The sequence below is a fragment of the Ambystoma mexicanum genome, chromosome 6q, assembly GCF_040938575.1.
Source record: "Ambystoma mexicanum isolate Mex_15411 chromosome 6q, UKY_AmexF1_1, whole genome shotgun sequence".
NCBI lineage: Eukaryota > Metazoa > Chordata > Amphibia > Caudata > Ambystomatidae > Ambystoma > Ambystoma mexicanum.
This window is the reverse complement of record NC_090937.1, coordinates 1,283,607,177-1,283,635,030: the sequence shown is the minus strand read 5'-3', so window position 1 is coordinate 1,283,635,030 and position 27,854 is coordinate 1,283,607,177.

The window sequence follows — 27,854 nt, the reverse complement described above, 5'->3', positions numbered from 1 at the left end:
CGCAGAATTATTGAATATCTATAAGAGAGCTTTTTCATCTGACACTCCTTCAGCTGCTTTAGCGCTCGATTTAGCTGTGTTGCTCAGCAAGTGTTCGGAGTTTCCTATCTCTCCGTTGCCTATGAGAGAGGTTCCTCCAACATTTGTCCACAAAGTTGAGATCCCAGCTAATGCCGCAGCAGGTACCGCTGCTTATGACATTCCTGCACATTATGTATCACAGTTTGTTCACATCCCGTTCTCAAGACAGGAAGTGAACACCATTAGACAATCCATCCCAGATATTAGAAAGAATCGGAGAGGTTTCTATAAAGAGATATAATCTGTCTTGCAGTCATCAGTATTTACTCTGAGTGATATAGATTTGTTATTTCCCGTGCTCCTACCCATTGATTTGTGGAAACAGATTAGGATGGTAGATGATGTACCAGGGTTAGGGGACACATGGGATAATATGGCTAGACAAGATAGAGATAGACCAGCTGGCGAGAGACCGCCACAAGTAATACTGACTTTGCCTGATAGAATAGTGACAAAACTAAAAGCCTTAATTCCTGAGAGAAGGATTGTCTGGGACAAACTTACTGCTTGTGTCCAAGGAAAGTCTGAGGGTGCCATCGAATTCTTTAATCATTTTGAAGAAGTGTTTTCAGATTTCAGTGGACAAGATTTGAGCACAGAGTCTGGAAAACGACTATTTGTAGACAAATTTGTGCGTGGATTGTTACTTGACATTCAGTCGCAAATTATGGCTTCCGAGAGCGCTTGGCAAGCTAAAGTGTTGCATATGGCTCAGTATTGCGAGAACCGAGTCAATAATGAGAAAGAAAAGATTGAAAAGAAAAAAGGAGACTTGAAAACTAAAGTTTTATTGCAACAGATTATTAGAGGCCCTTGAGGAGGTAGTACACAGTTTAGGGGACAGTATGTTCCACAGGGTACTGGGCCGTTGGCTACACGGGAACCAATGTGCTTATTGCAGACAAGAGGCTCATTGGCGAGCACAATGCCCGATCCTCCAGCAGAGGTCAAATAATACATTTGTATCATGGGTAGACGATCCAGAAGCTGCCCTGGGGTAGGGGGTCCTGGTAGAAGCCAGTTTTCTCAGAATTCACAGCCTTTTTCACAAGAGAATCAGTCACCGAGTGTGGATAATATAAACATTTTTGATCATCCTTCTACTGCATATCTCTCTGAAGATCTTCCTTTTGATGATATATTGTTTCGCTAGGATTGCCCGAAGCAGGGTTTGGAACCAATGCCTATTCCAGTTAATCAGAAAGGTCCCTACGTTGAAATGATAGTGGGAAATAGGAAACATCTATTCTTGATAGATACAGGAGTGCAGAAGTGTTCCATTGACCATTCACGGGTTACAAACATTCCACTGTCAGGGCAAACTAATGTTTCTGTAGGGTTTTCTGGTACACCAGTGGTTAGTCTGGTTCCCTTGCCGGTACTGATTACACTGGGTCCATTTACGGATCACTGTCCATTTCTTCTGACAACCAACTGTGGAGAGCATATGTTGGGGTTGAATCTGTTGAAGGAATTAAATGCGGTAATTCATTGTTCTTTTGACAATTTCACCACAGCAACTTTCTGCCTCACACTTCCTGACTAGACCTTTGCCGCCAGAATTTAGTGATGTTCCAGAGTGTTTATGGGCGATTGATGACAACGATGTTGGTGTTCTATAGATTGAGCCTGTTAAAATCATTTTGAAACAAGGAGTAAAGTTGCCACGTTTTCCACAGTATAAGATTTTGGTTGATGGTGAGCAAGCTTTGAAGTGTATAGTTTCCGATTTTGCACACTGTGGGGTAATTGAAGAAATTGCAGGTAGTTTGTGCAATAGTCTGATTATGCCTGTGTATAAGAAAGGAGATAATGCAAATCCTTTTCGTTTTATCATTGAGTTACATGCTATCAATAAGATTGTTGCTCCACAATTTCCTATTGTGCCTGATGTAACGACGATATTAACTATGATCCCAGCTTCCGCAACTCATGTTAGTGTCGTAGATCTTAAAAATGCTTTCTTTAGCATTCCTATACACAAGGATAGCAGATACCTGTTTACGTTCACCCTAAAGGGACGCTCGTTTACATTCACCCGTGCGCCACAAGTATGCACGGAAAGCCAGAGCATTTGTAGTTGGGCTTTGAAAGAGCAGCTTGACACACTCGAATTGTCCACCACTTGTATACTGCTTCAGTACGTAGATGATCTTCTTTTAGCTGCTGATTCGGAAAGTGCCTGTAAGGAGGGCACTGTGTTGTTACTTATTCACCTAGCAAAACATGGACATAAAGCTTCACTGACAAAATGTCAATATTGTCGACAGGAGGTCGCCTATTTAGGCTATCTCCTGTCAACGGAGGGAAGAAGGTTGACGCCTGAACGGATTAAAATTATTTCTAGCATGTCTGTCCCAAATACACATAAGAAAGTCAGAGCCTTGATAGGAATGGCTTCTTACTGTAGGCAGTGTATCCCCAATTTATCACTAGTGATTAAACCAATGTTGGCTTTGACAAAGAAGGGCATTTCTTTGCCATTGCCATGGAACTTGGAACACCGGAAAGCTTTTGATCTGCTCAAGACTGCACTGTGTTCAAAACCAGTTTTAGGCACACCAAATTATGAAAAGGCCTTTGAGTTGTATGTGCATGAACGTGATGGATGTGCTTTGTCTATAATGACGCAGGAACATGGAGGGAAGAATAGGCCGTGCGGTTACTTTTCTTCCACCCTTGATCCTGTTGCATGCGCTTTGCCGACATGTCTGAGAGCTGTCGCTGCTGCTGCTGAGTCTGTAAAACAGAGCGAGGGTATGGTCCTAGGCCATGCTTTAACCTTGTTGGTACCTCACTCTGTAGATTTTCTATTAAATAGAACACAAACACAACACCTCACCTCCGCACGATTAACGAGATATGAATTGATCTTGTTTGCACCGCATATACAAATCAAGAGGTGTTGTGTATTGAATCCGGCTGAACTATTACCTTTCCCGCAAGGTACTGCTTCCAGTGACAAAATGTCACATGACTGCCTTCACACCACAGAACAAGAGACTAAAGGCAGGATTGATCTGAAAGATACACCTTTGAACGACCCACAAGGGGAGCTGTTTTGCGATGGCTCTTGTTTCAAACGTCCGGATGGTACATCCATGGCTGCTTATGCCATCACCACACTAAGAATGATTGTGAAAACCAAAAGAATTTCGCATAACTCTGCGCAGGCCGCAGAGATTATTGCATTGACTCGAGCTTGTGAACTTTCTGAAGGGCTTTGAGTAAACATATATACTGATAGTCAGTATGCTTTTGGGGTAGTTCACAACTTCGGTAGACTTAAGGCAGAACGAGGTTTCTTGACCTCACATGGAACGAAGATTCAATATGGCTCCTTGATAGTGCGGTTACTTTCAGCGCTTGCATTTCCCACTCAGTTAGCGATCATGAAATGCACAGCGCATCAGAAAATCATAAATGATGTAGGAAAAGGGAACGCTTTCGCTGACCAGATAGCCAAACAAACTGCTACTGATCTCTATTCAGATATGTACACTACAAGGGAAGCCACAAATGTTTGTACCATAGATGAAGGAATTGAATCTGTAAAGAATATCCAAGCCGATGCCACTGTAAAAGAAACTAAGCAATGGGCTTAGGGTTTGGCGAGGTTGGATGATGATGGGTGTTGGGTGGATAAGTTAGAGGGAAAATGGATGCTGCCAGATGCGTGCATTACTATGATGGTCGCAATGGCTCATAGGTCCACCCACATTTGCGCAAGGAAGATTTGCAAAATGTTAGAAACTGTCTGGGTGAACAATAACATCTCGAAAACAGCTGAGCGTTTTGTCCAAAGTTGCATGACCTGTCTACAGCACAATATGGGGAAGGGCACATCGACACCAAGGGGTAGTTTTGGTCCACCTTCTGTCCCCTTTGAAGTGATCCACTTTGACTTTATTGAAATGGAAGTTTGTAATAATTTCAAATTCGTTTTGGTTGTTATTTGCATCTTTAGTAAATGGGTTGAAGCCTTTCCTGTAAAAGATGCCACAGCAATGAATACAGCAGAAACCATGCTTAAGGAATATTTTCCTATGTTTGGTTTGCCAAGTGTCATTTGGTCGAACAATGCCCCACATTTTATCGCTGCTGTAATTCTGCATATATGCGTGGGATTACAGATCGATAAACGGTTCCATTCGGCTAGACATGCTCAGAGTGCTGGATTGGTAGAGAGACATAATGGAATTTTGAAGAACAAGCTCGCTAAGATGTGTGCTGGCACCAAATTGAAATGGCCGGACGCCTTACCGATAGTGTTACTGTCAATGTGCACCACCCCACAGACTAAGACTTGGCTCTCCCCATATGAGGTGGTAATGGGTAGGCCAGTTAACATTTGGAACCTCCTAAAACCCAGGGCTCTGAGGGACATTGAGCATGTACTTCTTTCTGATTATTGTGATCGGTTAACTAAAAATCTGTATTTGATTTACCAACAGGTGCGAGAAGCCCTCCCAGTAAAGTACGAGGGGCCAGGTCATAGTATCTGACCTGGGCAGTGGATGCTCGTTAAGGCATTCGAAAGAGCATCCTGTCTCGCACTGTGGTGGAGAGGGCCACACCAGGTCCTCCTGGCCACACAGACGGCGATTCGGGTGGAGGGCAAGAGGCACTGGATACATGCATCACATGTCAAGAGGATACCCTTCCCTTTGCCACACGATAAAGAGGATACGGAGAAACTTACTAGCTCTGCTCCCAACGATCACTCAGCATTGAGCAGTAATGAGAGTGTTTCGGAGACACTCGCTGAGCCCGTGGAGCCTGGGGAAACAGCTGCTTCATCTCCACACTCTCCTGCAGATCCTTTTTCACAGTTGCTAGGTTCTGTTGCAAATTCATCACTTCCATCAGGAAGCAACGACACGCTGTTCGCAGATCACACTGTACCAGGGGTCACAAGGTACAATCTGTGTCCACTGAGCTAAACTTACTGCACGGTTCGGCTGTGCCAACAGGAACATCATCATAGGGCTTGTCCTTTGCCCTGCCTTTTGCATACAAAGGAAAGTTGTTGGCTGGGGATAGGGAAAGACTAAGAAAACGCGTGATCTGGAGATCACCAGCAAATGAACTACAGTGTTTTCGTTTCAAAGGAACAATGCCTGTTATCGCCTCTACCCGTACGGAACAAATAAGTGACTGTGAGGCCAGCAAAGACAATGGTCGATCAAATATATGGTATTTTAAAACATATTGTTTTCTTGTAATCATGTTAACCGGTTTCCCAATAGTAATTGCTTTGGGATTTTGGTACATGGAAGAAATACGTCCGCTCGAAACACTTTGCCCACTAAAAATGTACCTACTGTACCTACACCTTTTGTGCTTCTGCACACTCTATCTCCTAGAGACTCTCAACACAGACAGAGTTACCACGATAACACACTATTGCTTATAATTAATGCAACACATGCCATTTTGAACAAGTCTAATTGTTGGGTATGCTCCCATTTACCGCAACATGGAGACACAGGGTTGGGCTGGTATATTCATCCTTTGCCTTCAACTATTGCATGTTATGCTTCTCTAAGGGCCCTATTCTTTGGCCGATGGAATGATAGCATCTCGGGGAACTTTGATGGAACAAATTTGAATGAGTTTGAAAGACGAGTACTAACGCCCCTGGGATGCTCACTTTTCACAAATAGAAGCAAGCTTAATGTTGCTTCCATTAGGCTTTCTGATAAACTGTCTCGACATTTTCAATCTCTGATCTCTTTCAATATGGCTCCTCTAGGCAATAGGGATGCCATGCCACCTTCCTACACTGTTAACCATAGCCCCGACTCAGTTTCTTTCTGCATACAGAGGAATGGTACTCAGTCAATGGGTGATTTCAAGGCTTGCACCAATGTTGTGAACTTGACCAGTGAGGACAGACCTTTGTATGTATGCGAACCTGTTTACTTCATTTGCGGTAATGTAGCTTTCCCATGGCTACCTAGGGATTGGTAGGGAACCTGTTATTTAGGAATTCTGTTGCCTGGGGTATTTATAGCTAGTACCACAGAAATATCGAGGGCTCGTCCAAGGTGGGACGAGAATGGCCATACTTCGTCACAAGTTCTGGGAGACGTAGCGAAATCCTTAGCACCTTTCTGGGGGCAAATACTAAACTCTGAGGATATCAGGAGACTAGCGAGAGTACTGGAGAGAACCATCAACCGGACCACTGACATACTCTATAACATGACTCTAGAACAGAAAGCAATAAGGTTAGTGGCACTGCAGAACCGGATGGCGTTAGACATCAACCTGGCTGAGCGTGGTGGAGTATGCAAATTAGTGGGGTCCGCTTGTTGCGTATTCGTCCAGATTCCTCCTCAACCGTCTTTAAGGCTATACAAAATCTGCACGTTCTTAGTTCTGAATTACACGTTCCCGAGGGAAATTGGGATCTTAGCACTTGGTTCTGGGACTTCTTACGATCTTGGGGATGGAAGCTACTTTCAGTCTTATTGATTGTTCTGGGTGTTCTGTTGTTCTGCTGTTGCTGTATACAATGTCTTCCTGCCATATGTTCAATGTTAGGGGGATGTTGTGCACAAACTATGGGAACGTTAGGACAAAGGGTACGCGAACCGGAAAGAATGACCAACGAATTTGCGTTGAAGGAAATTTCTGTTACAGACCTTATGGCGATTAATATCTCTGATGATTGTGATTCAGGTTGTATGGACATTGAGACGTGGAGTTACTCGTAAAGTGACTAGTTGTAGTTTAGCGCTTGGCTTAGGCAAAAAGGAGGATTTGTTAAACGGGAAATCATATCGTGCCTCCTTCTGATTTATATTGGCCTAAGCCTAGTCGCTCTGTGAAGAAAACCGCGTTGCAAACTTTCGATTTTAGATCGACTTCGCCGCCATTTTAGAATCATCTGCCATTTTGATTTCTGTTCGTATGTGATTTTATGTTCTAAAATGGTGGACTGTGTTTCTAACTTGCAACCAAGCCTTTCTGACCTTTGATTTCTGTTAATGGTTAGACTGTCCGAGGGCTGAATGTTTAGACTAGGCAATGAGACCTTGCACCAAACATGACTTGTTGTCCTAGGATTGTCTGCATTAATAAGCTTCATCCACGAACACACATTGAGTACAATGTTATGTAAATGTTGAGCGTGGACACTGGCAGAACTACATTTTGAAGGGATATGTACCAAGGCTCACTACCAAATCCAGGAATACACTTCGCTATTGTAACTTGTTGGAAACACACACCTATGTAATCCATGTGCATATTATTGTATGAGCTATATGTGAACTCAGCACAAACTCTAGACCGCAGATTATTAACCTGTAGAGGGGCTGGACAATATTGTAGGAAATGTATAAAAATGCTAATTTTTAGATGTCCAGCACTCTCCCTCCTCACTCTGACGGGCTGGTACTCATTGCGGGGTGTCGAGAGCCAGATAGCTATCTGTATCAGATCTGTTTTTCTTTGTAACTGTGCAGTATTAAAGATCTGTGAATCTTTATAGCCCGTGTTTGGGATATTTCCTTTTGTGGCACTCAGCCTCGATATTTCATGCTTTTACACCCTAAACCCTGCCTCTGGCAGCCATCTTCAGATCTGGTAAGCACGTAAAGTGGCAGTATGACCAAGATCTGTCGCAGAGGGGCCGGAAGAAGGGTTTGCATGTGAATCCATGCCAGACTCATGCTGAAGAACAATAGTTACAGGTAAGTAACTTGTTCCTTCTCCAGCATGGGGTTGGGCATGGATTCACATGCTCATGAATACACAACAATCAATGTCATCAATGTCATCATTGCAGCAATCGGTCTAGATGAGTGGGCACTTGGGCGGCCGACAAAGGCCGGTTAGCCAGCCAATGACAGTGAATAATGCAGCCAGAGAGCCATTTTGAGATGGAAGCCTTGAACAAGGCCTTCCCATTATTCACAGGTCCAAAGTTCACAAACAATTGAGAAGTCCTCCGAAAACTCTTCATGTGTGCTACGTAAAACTTCAAGGCACAAGAAACATCAAGCGAATACAAGGTTCTCTCCATCGGAGACGAAGGTTTCGGGAAGAAAACAGGTAACACCAAAGGCTCGCTGAGGTGGAATTCCGACAGAGCATTCGGCATGAACGAGGGGTGCATCCGCAGCACCACCCGCTATTCGTAGCAAGTCAGATACGCCTACTTTCAGGACAGGGCCTGGATCTCACCCACACATCTGGCAGAGGTGATGACCATGAAGAAAGGTGTTTTCCACGAGAGAAACTTGAGTGGGACTTAATGCAATGGTTCGAAGGCTACCCCCAAGAGCCTTGTCAGAACCACTTTGAGTTCCCATGCCGGGGCAGAAGACTTCACTGATGGGAAAGAAAAGGAAAAGCCCCTTGAGGAGCTTTGTGACAAATCTATGGGACCACAGTGAGGATCTTCTTAGGGATCTGGTGTATTGTAAGATGGCCGCCAAGTGTACCTTGATGGATGCGTGAGCCAATACAGCTTTCGTGGAGCCTTGAGCCTCAGAGGGGTAACCTTCTGTGATGTAGTAAAACACTTCCACTTCTGGCCGCAGCAATTTAGAGTCGATGACGCCCTGGCTCTGTTGAGGACTTCCCTGCAGTCTGCTTGCAACTCATAATCTCCAAACTCTAAGGTTGCAGGAGCCACGCCTTCAGGTTCAGCTATCCTGGGTCATGATGAAGGATTGTGCCTCCCTCTCTGGTGAGCAGATCCGGAATTACTGGCAATTTGACTGGAGGTGACGCTGACAGGCTGAGTAGATCCCAGATACCAAATCTGCCTCTGCCACATCGGGGCTGAGTATCTTCTTGCATTGGCCTGCGTCGCGTCTGGATAGGATCGATTGAAGGATAACATGCCCGCACTTAGAAGAAACATGAATGCTAACATGTGCCACACCTAGAGTTGTGAATGGCGGCCTGTGTGGCGCTCGGATGGAGTTGTGAATGTTATCATGCCCACAACTGGACGGGTCTCTGGACACTGACCTGCGCCGCATCTGGGTGGGAGTGTGAGTGTTGGCATGACCACGCCTGGATGGAGTCCGGGGCGTTGGCCTGCGCTCAGATGGAGTTGTGAATATTGGCATGCCCACAACTGGACGGGTCTCTGGACAATGGCCTGTGCCGCGTCTGGGTGGGAGTGTGAGTGCTGGCACGGCCACGCCTGGATGGAGCCCTGGGCGTTGGCATGCGCCGCGTCTGGATGGGAATGTGGAGGCCGACAAGTGCTGCACTCGGTCAGAGCTGTGAATGTTAGCATGGTAAAGGTCAGGTAACCCACTAACCAATATAAGCTCAAACTCTGCATACTTATCTCACTCAAAAAACTCACACAACCATCTCTCGCACAACAAGCCGCATGCACTTCACAACACTGCACTTACTTTGCACTTGCCACCAGCTGGCCCTATTTATTTTATTTTATTCTACTTACTTGTACTGCACTTCCCCCCTCCCCTTCCCCTTGCACTTTTCCCTTCCTCCTACCCCTGCACTTGCGCGATCTGAATGACACCTGGCCTATTAGGATTGTTGTCCGTCTTCCCCTTGTTTTCCCCCCTCCCTGCCTCGTCGTGCCTTGAAACACTTGTGTATAGGCGCGTTACAAATGCCATATCATATCATATCATAACACATAAGCCGGAACAACAGCACACGCGGACTGACTCCGATCCGATACCCGCACCAAAGCTCAGCACCCGGTGTATACCGAGTTGATGCTGCCAACAGAACACCACTCCTCTCACTATCCTACTCCCTTCTTCACCTTACTAACCCATCCCACCTTTATCGTTTACAGATCCGCCTGAGCGCCTGGGGACCAATTCCGTTGGTGACGGTGCGCGGTACAGATACCTTTAACATTTAACATCAACACTATCCGCGTTTTTTCCATAGAAGGAGAAAGAAACGGGAGTAAAGGTGTACAGAAACAGACCTTCCCACAGGAAGGAGAACGCTTTCCCAATGCTCCTCGGTTGGCGGAATCTGCTGACAAACTTCTGCCATGTCGAGGCTGCCACTGCGGCAAAAAGATTGATCGGGGGTCTGCGCCATTTGAAGAACAGGCGGTTCACCTGTTCCTGATGAAGTTCCCACTCATGGCAGGAGCTCAGTTCCCTGCCGAGGAAGTCTGCGATGGTGTTCTTGATGCCTGCCAGGTTTAGAGGGAGGAGTGCCACAGATCCTGAGCTTCCCTAGATAGCGCTGGCGAACGAGTTCACCCTTGTTTCCTGATGTAAAACATGGTGATGGTGTTGTCTGTGAGAATCCTCACCACCTTGCCCATCGGAGATGGCAGGAAAGACTTGAGGGCCCAGAACATTGACCGTAGCTCCAGGATGTTGATGTGCAGATTCCTCTCTGTCAGGAGCCGCAGACCTCTGCATGAAGACGGCTGATGTGAGCCCCCCAACCTTATAGAGAGGTGTCCGTGGAGACCATCTCCTGGTACGGCAGGGTATGAAATCCCATTCCCTGGGCGTTATGGGAGCACACCCCCCACCATTATATCACCCGCCCGAACTCCTCGTTGAGAGTTATCTTGTCCGCAAAACTCCTGAACACTTGTATCCAATGTGCATCCAAGAATTTCTGAAGGGGTTGCATCTGCAACCTGCAGAGACGGATGCATGACTACTTAATGCCCAGCAATGACTTGATGGTACGCACTGTGGCAGTCTTTGCCAGCGGCAGCTGTTGCACCTTACCCTGAATGGCTGCTAGCCTCTCCTCCGAGGACGAAGCCAGACAAGTCACTGAGTAGAGTCTGGTGCCGAGGAATAGCGTGTTCTGCGATGGGGTCAAGCAGGACTTTGGATAGTTTACAGAGAATCCCAGCTCTTTCAGTAGTGGGACGGTCTCTTTCGTGTGCTCCTCGGCCAGCTCCCGCGAGCTGGGGCATATCAGCCAATCGTCCAGGTACAGGTATAGATATATGCCTTGCAGACGCCGGGGCCCGGCATTTCATTAACACTCTTGGGGCTGATTTCAAGCCGAATGGTAGGGCCTTGAACTGGTAGTGCTGGCCTTACACCATGAAATGTAGGAACTTTTGATGTTTCCTGTGGATGGGGACATGGAAGTACGTGTCCTCTAGGTCCATCGATGTCAAGAAGTCCCCTTCCTCCAGTTTGCCAAGTACGTGCTGCAACGTGACTATCCTGAATTTCTGGGACTTCAGGTACTGTTCAGACGGTGCAGGTCCAAGATGGGCCTCCAACCCCTGGTCTTCTTTCTTACCAGAAAATATCTGGAATAGACTCCAGAGTCCCGGAGTCGTTGGGGGAACAAGCTCTATTTCCCCTTTCCGTAACATGGCTCATACTTCTTCCAGGAACTGTGGGATTTGGAGCTCCTAACGGGAAACCAGTAGGATACGATGGCACCTGCGTGGGAACTCCAAGGTGTGTCCCTGGGTGAAAGCGTCCAACACCCATCTGTCGGTGATCTTCATCCACTGATCGACTGAGCTAGTCAGCCAGCCTCCTACCAGAGTGCATGAGTGGGGGCCCGACATGGCCGGTTCAGGCCTGTTTGGGTGCCAGTGCCCTTCTGTGCTGGTGACAGCAACGCTGACCTCCACTACCGTAAGCCTGGGAGCAGCCTCTGTAGGCTTCCTGAGTTGAGGATCGGGGAGGCTGTCTGTATGCGGAGAATCCCTTGGAAGATCTTCTGGATTTACCCCTGGAGGAGTGAAAAGAAGGTGAGCGATGCTGTTGAAAAGTGCCAAGGGAACCTGCCGTCTCTGTATCCACCTTTATGGCTTGAAGGGATTCATCGACCGCCTTCCAGAACAGATTTCCCACATTGAAGTGCATGTCCAGCACCTTTGCCATTAGCTGACTTGATCGTGGATGCCGCCGTGTAAATCACTCTCTTTCCCATGGCGTCTCTCTTCTTCCCCTCACTGTCCGGGGGGACTGATGATGACGAAACCGGGTTAGCCAAGCGTTGCTTTGCGGCAGCCGACACTACAGAGTCTGGTGATTGTTGCGACCTCAAGCAGTTGGGCGAGGAGTCCGGCACCCTATATTTCTTCTCCAACCAGTCTCGCTTGGTTGGAGCTGTGCATGGGTTCTTCATGAGGGTTAGGCCTTCCTCCCAAATTTCGTCCAGAAAGTGCACTGCCATGATTGTCTTCCTCTTGGACTCTCGTTGCTGATAAAAGAAGCCCTCTTTCCTGGTTCCCTCGGGCACCAGCTGAAACAGCTCAGAGGTCCTGGAAATCAGAGTGGAAAGATCCTACCTTGTCTGGTGGAGAGACTCTAGGAGGGGCGTCCAGGAGCAGTGATTCTTCATCTGTCGTGATAAGTCCTCATCTTCATTGGTTCTTGTGTCCGTATCCGGGTCCGCTGCTGTAGCCCGGTGGTTGAGGAGGCTGAGATGGAGGCGTCAGATGATGCTTTCTCCTCTTCCGCAGAGGCTGGAGAGGAGCCTGCGGCAACACCGGTGTCAGTGCTGGGGGCAAACTATCCTGGATATCCGTCATCAGGTTGTGAAGAGTGTTAGGGAGAATTCTCAAAAATGTGCTAATTCCCTCTACCTTAGAGACCCCCAGCAACTTTGCTGGATTTTGAGGACTTGATTGTTTTTTACCTGGAGAGAGTGTGGCCCTTTTTCCGACTCTATCATGTATTTTGATATGTGTTTTACCTTTCTGTTTCCTTTGGTTAAGCCCTGCTGCAGGTCCGAATTGTCAAGTTCGCATCGACAGAGAAGTCCTGCAAAGGACCTTTGAGTTGGTAGCACCAATCAACTTCCAAGTAAGCCACAAGGACACCCATCTCGAAGCTGGTTGCAATTCCTCAGAGTGCTGCAGGAAACCATAGTGCCAGGGAGAGGAACACCAGATTGTGTGTGTTGCTTGTAAGGTGGCCGAAAGCGTTTGGAAGATCCTCTGGACTCCCACAATGTTGGACCGACTGAGCCTGACCCCCCTCAGCTGAGTGCGGGACCTCAGAAGCAAGGGCTGTCCGTCTTGACAGCCAGGACAAGCTTTGATACCAGTGCGGTATCTGAAACGTGAAACAGCCACTGAAATTGAAGTTTGCCAGTTGCAAGCTTTTGACCGTCCCAGTGCAGAGGTCCCCCGACGTCCTCCCTCTTGTCCCCACGACTGAGGCCGAGGAACAGTGAGATCAGCAGGAACTGTCAGGAACAGAAGTCATCAGCTGCATCCTTTTCTTCATTGTAAGGTACTGTAAACCAAGACTGAGAGAACTTACCTCTCACGGTGAAAGTGCTTGAAACTTTTGCAACTCATAGGCCTAATTAGCTTGTGAACCAACATATGATTCTTCTTTTTGCAAACTACTTGAACTTGTGCAGAGACTTTCGTTTACTTACCAGAACCGCTTTATCCTATCCAAGACTTCAGCCCATTGACTTTGGCCTAGCCTATTGAATTGAATTGACTCTTCCGGTGAACTCAAAGCATTTACACTCTCTAAGAATAATTGTAGTCTTACATGTTCTGATAACCTTTGCCTTTTAATCCTCTTGAAACGTATTCCGAATGCCAACAGTAAGATATTAATGCCCCAAGCACCCTTGTTACTAAAGTCACCTGTGGGCCATCCCAAAAGGGTCTTGTATGATTCAGAAACTTAGAGTGTACAGTATTGAAGTATATTTGTGTGCTACTATATGATTGCGTCCTTCTGATGAATGTTTTATAACTGACTGATAAATACATTACTAATTGTTTATGCAAGAAACCTTGAGTGTAAGAGTTTATTTTCATACCTGTAACTGTGAATCTTTGTGTAACTCCACTACAGCTCACATTTTCCCACTTGAGATAAGCCTAGCTGCTCAACACACTACCAAAACTGTGTAGTACAAGCTAGTACCAAATGTTGGGTTGCCTATAGCTGTAGTCATGGTTGTTTGTAGTGTTCCCAGAGGGTACTGCATTCAGACTTTGCCTAACAAAGAGTCGACAGGATGGCCATGGATATGTCCCTTGGTTGCGAAGGGAAAAATAGATCGCTAGGTCCTGCACCACCGTCATCCTTGTAGACCGTATGTCTAGACTCTTGGTCGTGGTAGTCTGTGGATGAGATGTCCATTGGTTGAACTTCAACCCTTGAGGGCTTTTTTGGGTCCTCCTCGCCCCCCCATTTTCCTCCCTGAGGGTTTTAAACCGGGTGCCCCCCACCCCACCAGAGGTGCCTGCAATCTTCGCTGTTGCCTCAGCGGCCGCGTCACTCCTTGAAGTCAGGGATACCCTTTGGGCCGTAGGGGCCACCCTTATAGGATTGGCACCTACCGCCACCGTGGTCGTCACAGTAGGTGTCGACAAGTGGTCGACTGGGACTTTGGCTGCGCAGGTTGAACATGCTTGGGTAGTGTGGCTTTCTTCTGTTCCTCCGGCCTAGGTTTATCTGATTTCTCCCATAACTTGGCGTGGGTGGACAACTTCCTCTTTGAGGAGGAGCCTGATGGCCGGCTGGCTACGGAGGTTGAAGATGATATTGATTGCGGCCTATACAGCCTGGGACACGCATCAGCGCTGAACCCGGTGGAATCAGATTTGCGGTTCTTGGCCTTATCTTGGACCCTCATGGATGGGGCAACCTCAGTGGACGTAGATCTCTTCCCAGAGGGAGACCGCTCTTCGGTCTGGCTGGTCCTGGGCAATGCACGACCCTGATCGAAGGACAGGGGAGGGGGCTCGTTTGAATTGAGCCATGCCGCCAGCCTGTTATGCCTGTCCTTTGCTGTCTTCTTTGAGAAGCCCAGACAAATCTCGCACTCTACCTCCATGTGGTCCGGGAGCAGGCAGTAAAGACACTGTAGATGCTTGTCCTCTATGAAGACGTTTCGTAGCCCGCATTTGGTGCAGGGCCTGAAAAAGTTCCTTCCCTCCTTTTTCTTCTTGCCATGGTCAGAGGGTGCTAAGTAGGCCCAAGACGGGCTTACAGAAACTTCAACTAATCTTTGCCCCTCTTGAGGGGCGCAAAACTTCACTGACCATGGGTCCCCATTGCCTGCCAATGAGGAAAGAGCACACGGGCTCCGGTGAAAAAAAGAAAAGTCTAACTTTTCAGCGAAAAAACTTGGAAAACCATACAAATAGCTTGTAGAGACACTTGAGGACTCCCAACAATGAAGCATGCGGTAAAAATCTGAAGATGGCTCACAGAGACAGGGCTTAGGGAGAGGACTCATTGGATGGGGGCAGTATGACCCAGAGGACGCTAGAGAACATAACCACCAAATCAATTGCGAGAGTCCCGCGTTTCTAGTGCTCCAACCAACTCCTCCTACCACAAGACGACACGGAGCAACACAGGTTCGATCCCCGGGTCCCTGCTTACAATCCTCTGGGTATTTAGCGTGTTATAGGTAACCAATCATATCTCTGCTGGGATAGTGGGTGGAGGGCCAGGAATCCTGCTCTTCCTCCTGGTTCAACCCCATTCTTAATAAAAGCATCTGCTTTGCCGCTCCAGATACCTGGCTGGTAGGTTATAATGCAGTCAGAGAAAAGGTATCCACCGTAATTGACAGGGTGAAAACCTTTTTGGCCAGAAGGCCACAGGATGTAGCGCTCCACTATCAGGTTACTGCATTGACAGGACGGCTCCCATTGCTACACAAGGAGCATCGTTTTCTACCATAAAGGGTAGTTCGGGGTTTAGGTGTTGTAACACGGGCAGTCATGAAATGGTACTTGGGGTTTTCGAAGGAGAGCTTGGCTTCGGGACTCCAATTGAACGGCTTGTTCTTCATGGGCAGTGTAGTAATCAGATGCACAATCTGCGAGAAGCCAGGGATGAAGTGTCTGCAGAAATTCGCAAGGGCAAGGAAGCTCTGGATCGATGTTGGAGAAGGCCATTGCAGAATGGCTTTCACCTTCCTGTTATCCATCACAATCCCTTGTAGGGTCAGAATAAATCCCAGGAATTCTACACATGAAAAGAACATTTCTCCAGCTTTGCAAATGGCAATGTTGTTGAAGTCTTTCCAGTACAGCTTGTTTGTGTTTAACTTGCTCAGTGATAGATGTTGAATAGACCAAGATGATTGTCTATTTAGACGATGATGCAAACGTCCCATAAGTCCCATGATGTCAGGAAAAAGGTTGGGAGGGACAAGCAGCAGTAGAAATGTTGCACGGCTAGCCGCAAACTACATTTCCCAGAATTCATGGGGGTGCGTGGCCTATGCACGTCACGCAGGCATTGCCAGCATAAAACTGCCTCTCTGCCTGTGCCAGGGGCAGTTTGATGATTGTCAGTTCGGGCAGACACAGCGAGAGGAGCACTACACCGTTGTAACGATGACAGGAGACAGGAGAGCCGTGCAAAGCACCGGGGCTATGTGGCGGTGACGGTGTGAGGCCCCAGTGTTTTACAGCATCTTCTATAGCGTCCGGGTGTCCTCTCAGGGCAACTTGTCTTCAGTTAAGTGTATGCCGTGTTCGACCATGTGTGTTTTCTAATGTGGTTCCATGTTGGGAGTATATATATTTTCTGCAATTGAAAACGACTTGTATGCTACGCATTTTCCACATTACTAAGTGGAAGAACAGTATTGTGAGGGCTCTAAAACTGTAGGAGCTTGGTCTTGGTGCGGGCTTGTGAGGAGAACACGCTGATTAGCCAGTGTAGTTGCACTGAGGAACATTTCTTTCTGTTGCTTATTTCTTACTTCATGTTTGATTTTGTGTACATCTTACCTAACAGGCCATGAGTTTTGTCAATCATAAGGGGAGACCCATGTTGTTTGTTCCATATGTTTCCATGTTCATACTGTGAGGGTGTGTCATGTTCTATGTCATTAATGTTTTAGTCCAAGGAGGTCCTCCGGAAAGCATGTTAGTAGTAACGTAAGGAGGTGGTAGGCATCATCAGGCAGGTTAGGTCATTTCTCGGAGAGGGCAGGTTACTAGGTAGATATGCAAGTGTATCACGGTGTGTTTTCCCCTAAATCCCCCTCTACCCATTGTCACGCTAATCCTCTTTCCGGTTTCCCTACTTTCAACCCTTCCTATACACAACCACCCCCTAATCCCTCCTTCCCTATTGGCTGCCACATGGTCCCATGTAATTGCTAACATCAGGAACCTGTGCCAACCACGGTGTGAGGGTCAAACTCATTCGGCTTCTGTGGTTAGAGAGTGGGAATCGATACCCTTCCCTTCAAGTTTTGACACAACACATTGTTCATAAAATACTGGAATGCTGCTGGTGCATTGCACAGCCCAACGGCATGACTTGGTATTTGAACGGTTGAATTTTGTGCAGAATGCCATTTTCCACTCATTGCCTTCTTTGACACGCACCAGGTGTTATGCTCCTCGCAGGTCCAGCTTGGAATAGACTACTGCATCCTTCACCTGATCCAGGAGAACTGGAAAGAGCGGAACGGGGTACCGGTTCTTGAGGGTGATGCAGTTTAGAGCCCAGTAATCGATGCAGGTCCTGATGTCTTCCTCCTTTTTTGGAACAAACAATAAGGGAGAAGCCGCCAGTGATTTTGAGGGCTGTACAAAACCGTTTGCCGAGTATTGATCTATGTAGAGCTTCAAGTGCTCATTTTCAGGTGCTGTTAAGACATAGATCTGACTGTAGGGTACCTGAGCCCCTAGTATCAAATCAGTCCGGCAGTTATAGGGGCAATATGGGGTAAGGTATTCGCTTATTTCTTCTGGAAGACCTCATCATAGTCATGCTATTCTTGGGGTAGGTCCCCTATTGCTCCCAACGTTGAGATTGCGATATGTCGTGCAAGAGCACATATCGCTCGTTTTCCTCATGCATCCCTGTCAAAGTAACAGACACTTAGACACTGTGGTGAGCTAAACCATAGAGTTAACTCCCAGTTGATTTTGGGGTTTTGATGCTTTACTAGCCATGGCATTCCCAGGATGAGTCAGGACTGCAGGGCATTATGCCAAGACCGTCATAGAGAGCAAATACTGTTTGATTTAACAGGGTCACTTCTTGGGTACAGGAGGTGACCAAACCAGAAGAGGCATGAGCCATCCACTGCTTGTACGTTGTCGTGGGGTCGTCTTTGAACATACTGGCACCTGACACTGGTTTGCCAGGGCACTATTCATGCAATTTCCTATGGTGTCGCAATCAAGGTAGGCCTCTAATCCAAATATCCTTCTGGTCTGGAAGGCCATTGTGACTGGAATGAAAATGTGAGGCCAGTGGTTGGCTTGAACTCGACAGACCAACCTTCATTTTCCTGCGTCTCGCCTGTGTTACGGTGTCCCATCCATCAGACAGTCTTTTTAGTAGGCATCTTTGGCTTTGACGGCCACTCTCTAAGGTAGTGACCTGTTTTTTCCACAACAGAGGCACAACTGCTGTTATTGTTGCCTGTTTCTTTCTTCCTTCGAGAGCAGTCCTCAAAGTCCCACGTGGTCGAACATAAACTGGATGACAATGGCCCTCATTACGACCCTGGCGGAAATCGAAAAACGATGGCGGAAATGCAATACCGCCATCGAATACCGCTCGTTGTGACTATGACCCGTCACCGTAAAGTACGATGCCATTAGCGACACCGTAGTGAACGCCAACGCTAACTGCACCAAGTACGCGCACGCGCGCCATGCAAAACCGTAATTACCACCATGGCGCAACGGTACGCGAATTCTGACCCTAGCGGACATTTACATAACGCCATCAAGCATGGCAAAAAGTACCATTCCGCCATGGCGAGAAATACGGCATTGTGAACCAACCGTAAATGGCCCTACTGAGTGCCTGTACACCACACCCTGGCCACATTGCACAACTCCTCGTAGGTGCAATGAAGTCACACAATGCAACCAGTGAAATGCACAAGTCACCCACGCATGCCAACGAACAAATGAATGTAGGGGCTCCAAGTGCCTTGTGAGTGGCCATCCATATTTGGCATGTCACCATTGCCGTACTGATGCAGCACAGGCATGTGAAGGTTCAAGTACAGCAAAATGAACTGAAAGATGAGACAAAACAACAACAGGCCCCCATCGCCTGACACCAGTGCAAGGCAACATTCAAAGCAGTATCCTGAGGGAGACTGCACCAGCCCTGTACACATGCCAGTAAACAAACCAACCATCAGCATAAGCATGTACCACACAAGTTGGCAGAGTGACTGAGCAGCCAGGCTCATCTCAAGAGGGGCCAATGGGAGCTGCAGGGCACAGATGGCACGAATACAGAAGCTATTCCAATGGACATGACCTCAGTCTCCCTCCAAGAAACACACGCAAACACAGGCACCTGTGACCAGCCATTTCCTGATAATCACATCATTCCACCAATCCACCTGGCTGACCGGCATCAGTTACACAAAAGCTAATCCCCCGCCCCTAAGCATGACATCATTAAAACAGTCATGATGGCAGCCCCTATCCCTGACCTTACTGGGCTTCGTAGGCAAACGCGGCCAGTACAGTACCACGCAACTATACTCAGAAGCCGGAACCCAATGCAGATCTACTCACAATACATTGCTCCACAAATAGGAATATGCTACATTACTTGCAAAGAATAACGCTACACGGTTAACATCAGACTAAAATTTTAATGCACATCAAATTCACCAAGCCCATACAGCTATTAGGTCATAAACCCCGAAATAACTACATTACTGTGGGCTGCATCCGCAATAAATGACCAGCTACTCCTTGTGTGACGCCCTGTTCCTTCATGGTACACAGGGGCTACATTCACGTTCAGAAAGGCAACATGGAAGCGCCTAGAACCGCAGGCCCGTCCCATTAGGTAGGCACTAGTCCAGCTGAAAGGTAGATATGTTGCTCCTAGCCACTAGTACTGCGTAAGGGCATGTGGCCCATTGGCGATCGTCCCATAAGATCGTAATGGTGCTCCACTGATTAACTCGAAGCAGCAGGTGTCGGGAGTAAAAGCCATCTGCAGGAGTGGCATACAGATGGCAGCGGCAAAAGGGGAGGAGATACCTGTCACCCAAATGAAATGAAAAAGAATAGTATGGCCATCAGAACTTCATTTGAATCACTCACTTCAATGATCACACCAAATCTACAGCCATATGCATGCTAGCCCACTCAAAAGGATTATTTCCACCCATGAATCACTTGCCAATCATAACAATATAAATCGAGGTGAAAACACTATTACAAACGAGTGTTCGTGTGCATGCGTCTGTTAAAACAGAATCCATTAGATGGGATTAGTAACGTGCATAGACACAACTGTTGGAAGGCGCGTCGAGACAGGGAGGGTTCAACAAGGGCAGATAGACGATGGTCCCACTATGGCAGCTCTGCATCACATAGCGCAGGGGAAGGGGATAGATACCAAAAAGCCATGTACATGGCAAACTCTCAATTAAATCATCTGTCCATGCATCCATACATCATTCCCTCATCCCGGTATCAAAACGCCTGATTATTTACTCACATAACATTTGAAATCTCCAATGAGTCTGTGCGTAATGCAGTCTGCAAAATCCACTGTGCTCCAGCCCGGAATTCTAGTGATGTGAAGTAACATGTATGTGGGAACGTCCTGCCTATTCGTCCATTACGCTATTGCGCATCCCATACTATTCATATCAATCATTGCATTCTCGCCATGGCCCCTGTCCCAAGGACATTAAACAATAGAACGTTATATTTGCAGTCAGACCTGTGGGCGTCCCCTCGCCGCTAGCTGAAAACCGAAAGCGCTGTCCTTCGAATTCCTCATTTGCAACATCACGTCGAAAAGGCATCAGTGACCGCTTGAAATCACAAAATCATCCATGTAGTGCGGCAGTGTGTGAAAATGGCAACTGGCTTCACTCACAAATGGGACGCCCCGCCCGTCGGTGAACCTCGGTACAGTGCTCACCCAAAGGGGATTGCAGCTGGCACAGGTGGAATGAATCACCACAGGTGGAGGCTATACAGCCTGAAAACACATAAATTGCACACCCAACCCCCTCCCACAACCACACCCACTCCAAAATGCTACCGGCAGGACTAGCGATGTTGGCCCTGGGGGACCTGATAGCACTGCAAGTACTCCAACTTCAAGAAGAAGACGAACACCAACTACTACTACAACCGGCCGCACAGAGGAGAAGCAGGAGGAGGAGGAGGGCAAGGCAGGGCCAGCAAGGCCCACCAGCACAGCCACTACCACCACGCAGGCAGCCCGCAATCCCACGCCTCCGAGCTCATCCGTTCAACCTCACTGCTGAGCAGATCCACACCCTCTACCGTTTGGACCGGGACACCATAATCTCCATTGTGGACATGACACACGCTGACCTTGTCAGCATGATAGATAGCCCAACCGCCATCCCACCCCTACTGAAGGTGGTGTCTGTACTCCACTTCCTGGCCACAGGCACCTACCAGCACACAGTCGGACAGTTGCATGGCATTTCACAGCCACTGTTGTCACGGACACTATTGCAAGTGCTCGATGCCCTCCTGAAGCACGCAGACGACTACATCTCATTACCACGCTCGGAACTGGAGATTACAAACACAAAAGTGGGATTCCATGCACTTGCCGGCATACCGGGTTGCATTGGTGTCATCGACTGCACCCATGTGGAATTGGTTGTCCCACATGCCATGGAGGTCCAGTAGCGCAACCGGAAACAATATCATTCGCTTAATGTACAAATGGTGTGTGACTCCAACAGGATCTTTACACATTGTTGTGCCCGATTTCCTGGATCAACCCATGATTCTATGGTCTTGAGGAACTCTACAATACCACGCTACATGGAGCGACACGCAGGGAACAGATCCTGGCTACTCGGTGAGTCTCAATCCATGCATGATAATGTGGGGTATGTGATGCGGCAATGACCTGGCAGGAAGGGGGGGGGATGCGTACGTAGCAATGTCATCCCACAAACATCCTATCTTGTCCACATACAGGTGATGCCGGGTATCCACTGAAGAGATGGCTCCTTACACCACTCCGGAACCCACAGGACCAGCATGAGGAGGACTACAACCATGCCCACTCACGTACCCGTGTAGTCATAGAACAGGCATTCGGCCTACTGAAGGCTCATTTCTGCTGCCTCAGCAGGTCTGGCACTCCTGTACCGCCATGAGAAGGTTGCAAAGATAGTCATGGCATGTGTCATGCTACACAACATGTGCGTACGTAGAAATGTGCCCATGCCCCCTGACGCAGAACTGCAAGCACCTGAAGATGGTCATGATGAGGCTGGGGATGTGGCAGCACCTCAGGGAGTCCGCGAGGCACAGGAGGCCCGTGAAATTCGTCAGAGTATCATAGATTCATGCTTCTAGCACTCACGCCTGTTGGCTGATGCATGGACACGGCACTTGTGGCACTGTGTGTGTCGGGAACATGCACAATGTGGACTGTACGCCTATAAAGGACTCATACACAAGGAACAATGTCCACACATCTCATTGGATGATTATGTAATGTTCGTAGCATATGTGAAGTTATGTTACACACCCCATCGACCCGCCACCCAAGTAAGCCCAACACCCCCCCTCCACCCTCCTACCTCCCCCCCGAACACCAGTGTCCAAAGATGCTCATTGACAGTGGGCTGACGCTATTGCAAGCCCCCTCTCCGGGTATCAGGGGCACCCCTGCCTGTGGAGCGCAGGTTCCTCCCAGATCTACGTTGGGGGCTGCCCTGGACGGAACTTGCAACGGATGATGTCTCTGCCTGCTCACGTCCATGCATGTCCCTAAGAGTTTGTGAGAGCTCAGTGAGCACACGGCGCACAGCGGCAAGTTCACCACATACGTCTTTGGACGTCGCATGCAGTTCCCCCCTCAGGCTCTCGGTGCTTCTCTCCATTTGTACCCTTAGTGTCTCTGTACTTCGCTCCATTTGTGCCCTAAGTGTCTCTGTACTTCGCTCCATTTGTGCCCTAAGTGTCTCAGTAGATGTTTCTATGGCTGCCTTAGAAGCCCCACATTCATCAGCATGCTCCTTGAGGAGCGTGGCCAGTTGCTGCTGTTGCACGATCACCTGGTCGAGGGACTGTTGCCTCTGCTGGGCCATGGCCATTTGCGGTGGTGTCACAGAGGGGCTGATCAACTCATGTTGCCTTGCCACAGGGCTTGTGGGGGATGGCCAGTCATCGTCGTGTGGGTGCCCCTGCGTGGTATCCTCATGGTGTAGGGGATGAAACAAACAGGGGGATTGAGACAGGTCATGGATGGGTCCTACATCGACAGCACCGTTGTCTGTGTCGGAGCATGCTGGCATTAATGCAGTGTCACCTATGGTGCTGCTGCCATCAGAAGCAGTGCCTTCTGTGGCATCCATTGGGGGGACCTGTGGTGCTGCTGTTGTGGGCATGCTGGCTGCTGGGGTGCCTGTTGAAGTCCCCTCCTGTGTGCTGCCACTTGATTTGTGCTGCTGCCGTGTCTTGATCCGTGCAGCTGAGGTGGAGGGTCTTTGGCCGTTGGTCTTGGCCCTCTTTGCAGGTGTGCTGGTAGGGGTGTCCTGCAGCTCGTCGTTTGACTCGGACCCTGTGGTGGAGTAAAGGAGGGCGAGCGTTATTTATGGGTCTGTGGAAATTGGAATGGCAATGTATCACATGCATTGGGGTGGTACCTGAGGGTGATTTGGGTCAGGGCCTTGGAGGTGGTTTCATTTCTGTGTGGATTGAGGATGCAGTTGTTTTGCAGCCTGCAGTTAGGGTGTGCATGCTGCACGTGTAGAGGGTGTTTTTAGGATTTTTAATTATTTATGTATTTAATGTGACTTTTAAAGTGCGCTATCAGGCCAATGTATGTGGCCGTTCTCCTGGACATGTGTTTCTGTTGCACTATGTGGCCACATGGTACTTCACATGATTGGACATTGTGGATTTAGCATTGTTTTATTTGGCCCACCTACCTGATTCTTCGGATGTCTGCACTCCTTTCTCCATCCCTCCGACTCCCTCTATGCTCTCCATTCCAATGGTGGAGGCACAGATTTCTTCCCAGGGGGTCAACTTGATGGGTGATTCCGATCCTCCCCCGGTAGCTGTGGCAATGTTACGGTTGGCTGATAGTATGCTCCGTACGCGTATCCGCAAGTCGTCCCATCGCTTTCTGCATTGCTGTGGGTTGCGGGGTGCGGTCCCCACCGCACTTACCCGCTGTGCCACCAGGGCCCATATGGCCTTCTTGTTCGCAAGTGCCGTCCTGGTCATTTGCGTCGAGAAGACGACGGCAGCATTCTCCTGGAGGGTCTCTGTGAGCACGGTGAGTTCCTCATGGGAGAAGTGGACCTGCCGCTTGCGGTCGCACGCTTTTTTTGCTACTTTTCCCATTTTGTTTGTTATAACTAGGGTGGCTGTCGGGTTGGGATGTGTCTCAGGGTCGGATTTTTAATGGTTGTGTTGGGATTCTGATTTTATAGGTGTACGGCGTGCTGTTTCCCGCTCCGGCCCCAGGTTTTTACTTCCGTTTCCGTATATTTACGGTCACCGTATTTTGCGATTGGCGCTCATTACGGTGACCGCTATGATGGGTGGCGGAATTGCACCAAGGGCGCCGTACGACGGCGGAGAGGGGCGTTTTGGGGACATTTCCGCCTTTGCGGACTTTGCACTTCCGCCATGGCGTAATGCTCGTGCCCGATGGGTCATAATTGGCCGCACTTTACTCCATCGTGCAATGGCGGAAACGCTATTTACGCTATGGCGGTCGGGTCAGTTACTTTCCGCCAGGGTCGTAATGAGGGCCAATGTCTTTTGTCCGCGGTTAGCTCTTTTCTCTATGTCAGTCTGTGATCCAATTGTACCACAAGGTCGATAAACTCTGGACAGTGTGCACTGGGCAGTTGACTACTTGGGCCAACATGTCCTAAAGTTCTCCCGCAACCCCCGATGAAATAGAGAAGTCCTCTTTCGCGCGCCAGTTTGTTTCAGCTATGAAACGAGGGAAGAAGTCCATGTATGCCAGGAGATCTTGGGACCCCTGCCTGACGGGCAAGAATTATCCAAGGTTTCTGTGCGGGTTTTTCAGTCTAACAGCTTCTCCAACTCATCTAGAAAACCCCGGAAATCCTGTAGTATGGGATCATCCTTGTTCACCAATGGAACTGACCAATTTGCAGTGCAATGGGGATCTCCAGAGAATCTATCCAGGTGGGTCACACACCCCCATATGGAACTGGTGTGAGGAGCTGCAAGTAACCAAATCGCTACCTTGCGGGACAGAGCTACCACGTTCTTGCGGTGAAGGTACGTTTCTCCGCCTGGAACTCGTTTAGTCGTTTGGCCAAATAATTAGTTCTTTCCGGTTAACCACAAACTCCCATTTTAGGGAATTTGTCTCTGATCTGGCCACATGGACCTCAGCCTGGAGGTCCACTACAGCCCTACCAGTGCATCTACTTCCAAGGTATCCATGGCACCCAGAAAAGATATCATGGGCTTAGCATTCTGTGACACTCACCAGTGTGTAGATCTTGCAGGGTCACCATGGATCTCCTCACCACTGGAAGCCGATGTGCTTATAATGAGCTCGAAAGACGTCCAATTAGGAGGGATTGGGTGATTTAGCCAGTTTTCTCCCACATTGTGCCAAAAATTGTCTCAGGGGGTTGTGTAACCTGCAGGGGTGCATGCAGTTATAGCTGTGATCAACGCTTTCCCCACCGCCCTATCACGGACCTTGAATCCCGCGTGTGTAAATGTTTCTTGGAGTCTTGGGTAGTTTGGGAGTGTTGACCCAGTTAGTTTGCTAAGGCTAACAACGTAGATCAGCAGGCATCATACAATGTCTATTTTTACTTTTATGGGGCCCAGCAAACGCGGTACAGGATGTGTCCTTGGGCCAACTATCAAGGGAGCACGCTCTGGTGCTTGGCTGCTGCAGGCGAGCAAGGCCTGAGCCACTGTAATTTATATGAAGATCCATTGTTGCAGATCCAGGTAAGCACCAGACAATCCACTGGTGCAGGTCCAGGTATGTGCAGAATGTTGCTACAGGTGGTGTAGGTTCAGGTAAGTGCTGGGTGGTGCAGCGGTTTTGATTGGAAGCACATGGCAAGGGAGGGTCAGACATCAAATAGAGTTTGATCTAAAATGGCCACTTTGAGTTGCTTTTCTCGTGATGTCTCACAGGAAGACGTCTTGTGAGAATTCAGCCCTCGGACCTTCCTCGGATGGCCGAACGGACCACCTGCAGCAGCGGCCCATGTGTGTCCAAGTCCCATTGCCCCCCATGCTCCTGGGGTGCAGGAGCAGGCCAGTGGGTGGACCTAATGGTGCCCATGGTGGGTTCCGTCGACGCTGGCCTGTGAGTGCATCCAGGGGTGTCTGTGTTGGTCAGTGGGTGTGCCTATGGGTGTCCTTATGTGTACCTCTGAGGAGGCCTATGGGGTTTGTACTAATTTTGGCACTGTCAGCCCTGCAAACATCATTTTGACAGGCCGATTTGGACAGTTTAGTAATATATGAGCGAGTTGGCCACAGTATATGCAAAAGTTGACCAGTCAGCAAATATCCTTTTCTGCTTGGCTTAGTGGTCCTCTCATGCCACCGATTTGCACGTGCTCCTCGGTAGATACAGGAGAAAGGCTAGGTATTGCTCCTGATGCAGTCTCTAAACGGTTTATGGGTTTAGGAAAGTTAATCCATCTTTCTCCTTTTCTTTTTGCTTCACATGCATCTATTTGTAACACTAGATCCATTAAGGCTGGATATGAGGTAGGCAACACTGGTATAACCAACAGGGCACCCTTAAAGCCTTCCCGTACGCCTCGGTAGAACACAGCCACTTTCTTTTCTTCTGTCCAATGTGTCTCTGCTGCTAACCCACTTCCGTTTCTTCTGTCCAATGTGTCTCTGCTGCCAACTGGTTAAAATTGGAAATGCACCAGAGCAAATCCTTGCAACAAGTTCTAAATTGGTATGTCTGCTATCGAAAACAGAAATCACCTCTTGGATCAGAGCATCTAAGTCATACAGGAGTGGACGGTTCTGTTTTAACAAAGAGTTGGCCCATGTGGCTGCCCCACCACCTAATTAAGACAGAACAAAAGTCGCTATGAAGGTAGAGTCCAGGAAGCCCATTGGCCAGCGAAGTAATCGCAATTTTCAGTTTCAGAAAGGTCCAGTATGTGTGGGGATCACCAGTGAGCCTCTTGGGCGAGGCTAGAGGAAACAGCATGGTGGTCACTGTGGGTACAGTCCCGGATGCAAATCTTTCGCAGTCCTACAGCAATGGATGTCCTGTAGTTTGGATGCCGCCCAGCCGTGCATGGCTATGGGCATGTGCGGTGGATAGCTCCACCTTCGGGACAGCTACTGCTTGGATCACGGCCGAGAAGAAAAAGAGTCAAGGGTCCTCCCGGGCGGCACAAGGATTTATGCTGATGCAAGGGAAACGCATATTGCAGGTCTGTAGGTAGTTGTGGGGAAAGGCAGGATCCAGTCAAAGCAGGCAGACAAGACATTAGGGATATTCAAAAGGCAGGTCAGAAGGCAGGCAGGGTCAAGCCAGTTATATTCCAGAACAGCCAATCAAAACAACGTACAAATCCAAGACAGGTCAAGAGACAGGCTGGGTCAAAAGCCTGTGTCCGTCCAAATCCAGCAAATAATGATATAGGGAATTACCAGGACTGGTTGGGAAGCACAGCTTAAGTAGGCAAAAGCAGTTTGCTGCAGGAATAGCGGAAAGTACAAGATGGGGAAGCAAGAATCACTGGGACAAATGGAAAGAGGCAAGCACAACTCACTGGGTAGTTTGTTGAGAGCAGTTCGCTGTCCTCAGCGGGCAGACATCCTCTCACCATTGGCTTCCGTCCTCGGAGATGGCGTG